Source organism: Sciurus vulgaris (genome assembly GCF_902686455.1).
Source record: "Sciurus vulgaris genome assembly, chromosome: 6".
In the NCBI taxonomy this organism is placed as follows: domain Eukaryota; kingdom Metazoa; phylum Chordata; class Mammalia; order Rodentia; family Sciuridae; genus Sciurus; species Sciurus vulgaris.
This window is the reverse complement of record NC_136466.1, coordinates 6,620,244-6,626,471: the sequence shown is the minus strand read 5'-3', so window position 1 is coordinate 6,626,471 and position 6,228 is coordinate 6,620,244.

Below are 6,228 nucleotides of genomic sequence, written 5' to 3'. Positions count from 1 at the left end.
GAAGGGGTTTATACGCTGAGCTGCACAAGGTGGGCCTTAGCCAGCACGTCGTACCTGGCCTTTCTCAGAACCATCATCAGTCAAGAGACGGTCCAGGCATCCGTGGCCAGCACCACATGCCTAACTGACTACCTTAGGACTCACCCTATGGGGTTCGGGTGCCTGCCAGGTTATGACCAAGATGGCTGTAGTCACATCACGCTGGATCCCTGCAGGTGCACGCAACCCTACACCAGAGCTGGTCTTGGGTAGCTGCTGCACATGTGGCTCAGTGATGCCCGTGGGTCTTGTTCCCAAGTGCTGGGAGGCCGAGTTTGAGAGCAGAGGCTGGAGGAGGGGACTGTCTCAGTTGTACTCCGTGCTGTGCAGTTCTGAGCTCCTGACCCCTGGCATCATGGGAGGGGCAGTGCCTAGGAAGCATGTTTGGTCTCAGTGGACCGAGGGTTCCAGAGGCTGCTCTTTTCCCCTTGGAAGGTCTTTGTGGTAGAAGCTCCCTTGCAGCCTGTATTCCAGCGAGCTCCTGCTGCACACAAACCATTCCAAACATGGACTTGTGTTGCCTCCTGATTCCACGGTTGCTGGGGTCGTGGCACACTTGCTCCTCCTGGGTTCACTGACCCAGCTCGTGTGACTTCAGGAGGCACAGGGGAGCCTCAGCTGACTGTTGGTGCAGGCTGGAGGCGGGGGCACCGCCCCTGGCGTGGCCCCGTGTGGCCTCTCACCTGCAAAGCTAAACTAGCCCTTGCACGGTGGCCTCAGGACAGCATCCTAAACTTTATTGCTGTCCAGTTTGTGACCTGTTGGTGGATGTGGCATTAACCCAGGTAAATCATGTGGTTAAGCCCAGTGGGTGGGAGGAGGCTGAAAGCTAAGGTGGGAGCAGGGGTCAGTACTTCGTGACTTCTGTTGAAGAACTTACCTCTTAACCTCGAGTAGTATCATGAAAACACAGAGATGCCTCCTTAGGAACCTCAGAGAGGTGCCAACAAGCCCTTCTATTGCTCAGAATCCCAATTGCATCTGTATCCCATGGCCGGGAACTTTTGACTTAGAGATCTCCAAGGAGCAGGCCACCAAAGTCTCTCTGAATATGAGACTCCGTATCAAATGGATGGGAGAGACCTATGGAAATGGAGTCAGCCAGAGCATGGCTCCTGGCCCACGTACTCTGTCTTGGAAAATGGCTAAGTCACTGTGTGAACCTGGGTCCATCACTTACCACTTAGAGCCCTGGTTTTCTCAGCCACTGATGGGGACAGCCACAGTGCCCCTCAGAGGCCTGGTGGGGGGAGCACACACAGGGGTGGGAGCCTATGAGTAGTCAGCACAAGGCCTGGAATGGAGCCAGCATTTGATATAGTTTAGCTATTATGTAGTCAGCTTTTCATTTCTGTGAACAAAATACACAAGAAGAATAACTTAGAGGAGAAAGAGTTTGTTTTGAGCTCACAGTTTCAGAGGTTCCGTTCATGGTTGGCCAACTCCATTGCTCCAGGCCCAAGATGAGGTGGAACATCATGGCAGGAGGGGAAGATGAAGGAAAGGTACTCACCTCCAGGAAGCAGGAAGTAGGGCGGACGGGAGGAGCCAGGGACGAGATATAGTCCCCAAGTTAAGCCCTCAGTGAGCTACTTCCTCTTGCCCACCTCCTGCAGTTACCTCCCAGGATTCCATTCAAATTACTAACCCATCCTATCAATCCATTGGTGAGGGGACGGCTCTAACAGTGCCTGAAGACCCCCGACTGAGCCTCCTGCACGGGGGACTGCACCTCCCAAAAATGAGCTCTATGGGGCAGCGTTTCCAAACCCAGTCCATAGCAGTCACCATCTTATTCAGGGGTCCCAGAGAGTTTCGTGGTGGGCTTACAAGGCCATCCTCGGAAGCACAGTGGACACTGAAAGCCCTCATCTTGAGGGGGTGCCTGCTGCAGGCACTGTGAGGCTCAGGGCCAGCACATCAGAAGGCGTGAAGTCGAGCAGGTGTCCACAGGCTCCCAGCCCCACCTGCAGAGGTTGCCCTGGAGGCAGGGGACGTGTGTGTCACCAGCATGAGGGAGGAAGCCCTCCGCAGCGCAGAGAGCTGCAGATGCGGTGGAGAGCATGGTCAGCTGCCAGCCAACTTAGGAGGGTGGGGAAGGGGGAAGAGCTGTCCATCCTCACTGCTGTGACCCTTACTATGACCTATCAGCCAGCACGCATCACAGGGTATACCCTCTGGTGCTACCCACTGAGGTGTCACCGACTATGAGGAGCAACTCAATCCCATTTTCATTGTTTCCTGCGACACTCGAATTTTGGTTAATTTCTGAACAGACTCCATGATTCAGTGCAAAGGAAAGAAGGGAACTGCCAGTTATTCCGGATTTTGTGTCCCCGGCCTGCTGGGCACACAGCCCTCCGGCATCCTGTGAAATTGCATGTTAATATGCCCATTTCATAGGGAACAAAAGTGAGGTGCAGAGAGGTTACGTAGCTTGCCCAAGATCCCACAGCCTGTAAGAGGCAGAGCGGGGACTCAAATACACAAAATAAGACTCTGGCACCTGGCATGTCCCCCTGAGTTGGACTGCAAGAGTGTGATTGACAAGGCAGGCAGGCCGAGGCCTGCCAAGTGAGTGGACAGAGCCAGACGCCGAAAGCCGGGGCCCAGAAGGCATCATATGCCTATGACACCTGGGCATATGAAGCCAAGGGCACCTGGGAGGACTTTCTTCCTCTGTCAGGAAGTAACGATTTGTGGATCAGAAGGAGGAGGGAGAAGGTCTGGCATTCAGATCCTCTTCACAGAAGGCCACAGAGTAACAAAGGGCTTCCCTGCAGGTTATTTTATCTATTCTCCCCACCACCCTGAGAGGGAGCTGTTCCACCATTTCTGGCACATTTGTCTGAGGAGCAAGTGAGACCCAGAGAGGCTGCATCGCAGGCCTGGGCACAGCTAAGACCAGCACCAGATGCCTGGTTCCAAAGCCCAGGCTCCGCCTGCTGACCTTCCTGGTTGTTCTAGACGATGTCCACACACACACTCACCCGTTCACTCGTTCCTTCACTTACTGGCTCATCCTTTGGACTTCGAATACATCGTGTCTGACTCTGCTTCTGGAAACTCGGAGCTCAGAATGACAAGAAGCAGGCTTGACCTGCACGGAAAGGCAAATACTGCATGAGCTCATTAGTAGGTGGATCTAAAAAGGTCAAACTTTTAGCAGCTGGGGGCTGGGGCTGGGAGAGCTGGGGACAGCACAGTCATTTTCCCTCGGGAGATGAACAAGTTTCTAGATCTAATGCACAGCTGGGGGGGTAGCCGATATATCAACTACTTTGTGGTGAAACCCATCTTGGAAATCAGGATCCAGTCCTCATTTTCCTGGTGTTGAAGATTAAACACCCACCAAAGCAAGAGCAAAAAGTTTTATTTAAAGGACAGAAGAGAAAGAGAGACTCCTCTGAGGGAGCGGGGATGTCTTGTCCCTTTTATAGATTTTAGGTTTCCTTTCTTCTCATGTCCCCACCTCCTTATCTTGCCCAGGAGCAAGAAGAGAGTCGTCCAGAGGGTGATTTCTTGTGTTGGAAACTGTGCCCTTTCCCTCCCCAGGAGGCTGTTAGCAACCAGGTGATGGGGAGGACTATCCACCCATTTCCTGTTCTTTGATAATTAGCTACCTGTCCTTTGCCCTGGTCTCATTGACAATCATTACAACCCGTGTGTTCATATTTATGTGTGTAAAATCATCACACTGTACACCTTGATGGAACCCGGCACCTTGTGCATTCAGTTAAACACTGTTAAGTATTGTATAAAGCAGGCTTGTGCCCCTGTCCCAAAGCCCACAGGACTCTGCACAAGCTGCTTAGTGTGACTCCGACTTTAAACCACCTCTGGGGTTAAATCCTGGTGTTGACTAGCCCGGTGACTATCTGGGTGAGTCTCAGCTCTTCATCTGCACACTAAGATAATGAGGGCAAGCCTCTCCCTGGTGCAGCTGTCAGAGGACAGGCAGGCAATGCCCGGACAGCAGGCACAGTGCCTGGCACACAGAAGCTCTGGAACACAGGAGCCGGAAGTGCCCTTATCAGGCAGGAAGCACCACTCCACGCAAGCTGGAAAGAGGGAGCAGGGTTAGGAGACCAGAGGACTGGGGTTTTGCTTTTGGTTTTGGCTCTTTGGTAGGAGCAATAATTCAAAAACTGTTTTCCCCAGGGAGTATGGACCTTGTTTAAAGAAAGCCCCTGGGACTGCTGGGGAGCAGAGCTGCTGGGCTTCTGAGGAAAGGGCTTGAGGAGCAGCCAGCCTCTGCCTCTGGGCTATGCTGCCTTCCTCCTGAGAGGACTTCCACTCCATCTTGCAGGGCGGGCACACTCAGAGGGGACACATTTGCATAATAAAAGAGGCAACTGAATTTAAATGCATGAAGCCTTTACCTTCCAGAGCCCTCTGAAGGGCAGCTCTGAAGGAAAAAACAACTCGATTTCTGATTTCTTCTTTTCTCTCCCCACCCTCTATGGGGAGTCAAATTTTAAACATTCTGAATACACATCCATGTTTAAAAACAAAACAAACTGTAACGCTATCCAATAAATGTAAGCAAGAATACTTGAAAATGTACTTAAGTTTCAATGTTGATACCGCCATTTACCGGTGACGAGTCCTGCTTCCTCAGGCGTTGAAGTACAGTGCCAGAGAAGCTCGCTGAGGCAAGCGCAGCGTAGACAGTAAGCTTTATTAAAGAAAAGTGAAAGCAGACTTCTCCCAGGTGGAAGAAGGGGACCTAAAGGCGGAATCCATAGGATGAGCAAATCTTGTCCTTTTTATAGGTTTTATTCTCCAATTCTTTCCTCCTTATCTATTCCTTCCTGCCTTCAGGATTAGGCCCGGCTTTGCAGGAGATGTAAAAAGTGAGAAGCGGAGGGGGCAGGGGGAGGGCCAAGGTGATTCAGCCAGGTAAGGGCCCAGGGGGCATTAATTAGCATCTCCCTGCCTGCAGTCCCAGACAAGGGCAGGTAAATTTGGTCATCAGTGGGCTCTGCAGGTCCTTGACATTCCATTCTCCTAGGGCGGTCTCCAAGTTCCAGAGGCAGGTGGCTTTCATGGCCTCCATCTTCTCAATCTGACCCGATTCCCTATTTCTACACTAACTGCCTGTCCCTGGCTTCAATGTTATGACCAGTTGGAGATGCAGTTTAATGTACCTACCATCTTTTACCTTTTCAAAGTTCTAGACGTGTCTTCATTTTATGAATGGAGAGAGTGAGATTGGCAGTTCAAGAAGGTCCCTGTGAGGTGCTGGGGAAGGTATTGAATCCCATTTTTTTTTCAACTGCAATACAAAGAAAGCAGTTCAGAAAAAGCCAGGGAGATACACAGGAAGGGAGAGAGGAAAGAAAGGAGGGAGGGACAAAGGAAGGGAGGAGAAAAAGAGTGGAAGAACTTCTTGGGTATGGCAAAGAGGAAAATGAAAGCAGGCAGATTGAGATGCACAGAGCCAGCGCTGAGGAGCACAAATAGAAAAATAAAGGCTCGAAGACCCGGGGAAGGTGAATGTGCAGGAGTGAGGCCATGGGGCCACCTGGCCAGGACCTGGCTCCCAGTGATACCGCCGTTTACCGGGGACGAGTTCTGCTCCTTCTAATGTTGAAGATTGAACACTAGAGAAGCAGCCAAGGCAAGCATAGTAAGCAGGTTTTATTTAAAGGTAATAGTACAGACTTCTCCCAGCAGGAAGAAGGGGGCCATGGCTGATGTTCTAAAGTCCCAAGAAGTGAGCGCACCCTCCATCTTTTATAGGTTAAGGTCTCTTTTGTTCTCCAGCTCTCTCCCCCTCATCTCTCCTTCCTGCCTCCGAGACTAGGCCTGGTTTTGCATTTAGTGAGAAGCCATGGGCAGGGAGAGGGCCAAGGTGATTCAGGCAGGTAAGGGCCAGGGGGCATTAATTAGCAGCTCCTTGCTTGCAGTCCTTGATAAAGGCAGGTAAATTTGGTGATCAATGGGCTCTGGAGATCCTTGACATTCCATTCTTCCAGGGGCATCTCCAACTTACAGAGGCAGACGGCTTCATGGCTCCATTTCCTCGATTTGGCCCGATCCCCTATTTCTACGCTAACTACCTGTCCTTAATTCTGGTTCCAAAGACAGCGTGGCCCAGTCTAAAAGGGCAAAGCCAAACACAGTGACCACGTTGGAGGGTCATTCCTCAATCTCTTGCTCCTCCTACAGACACCCACGGAATAA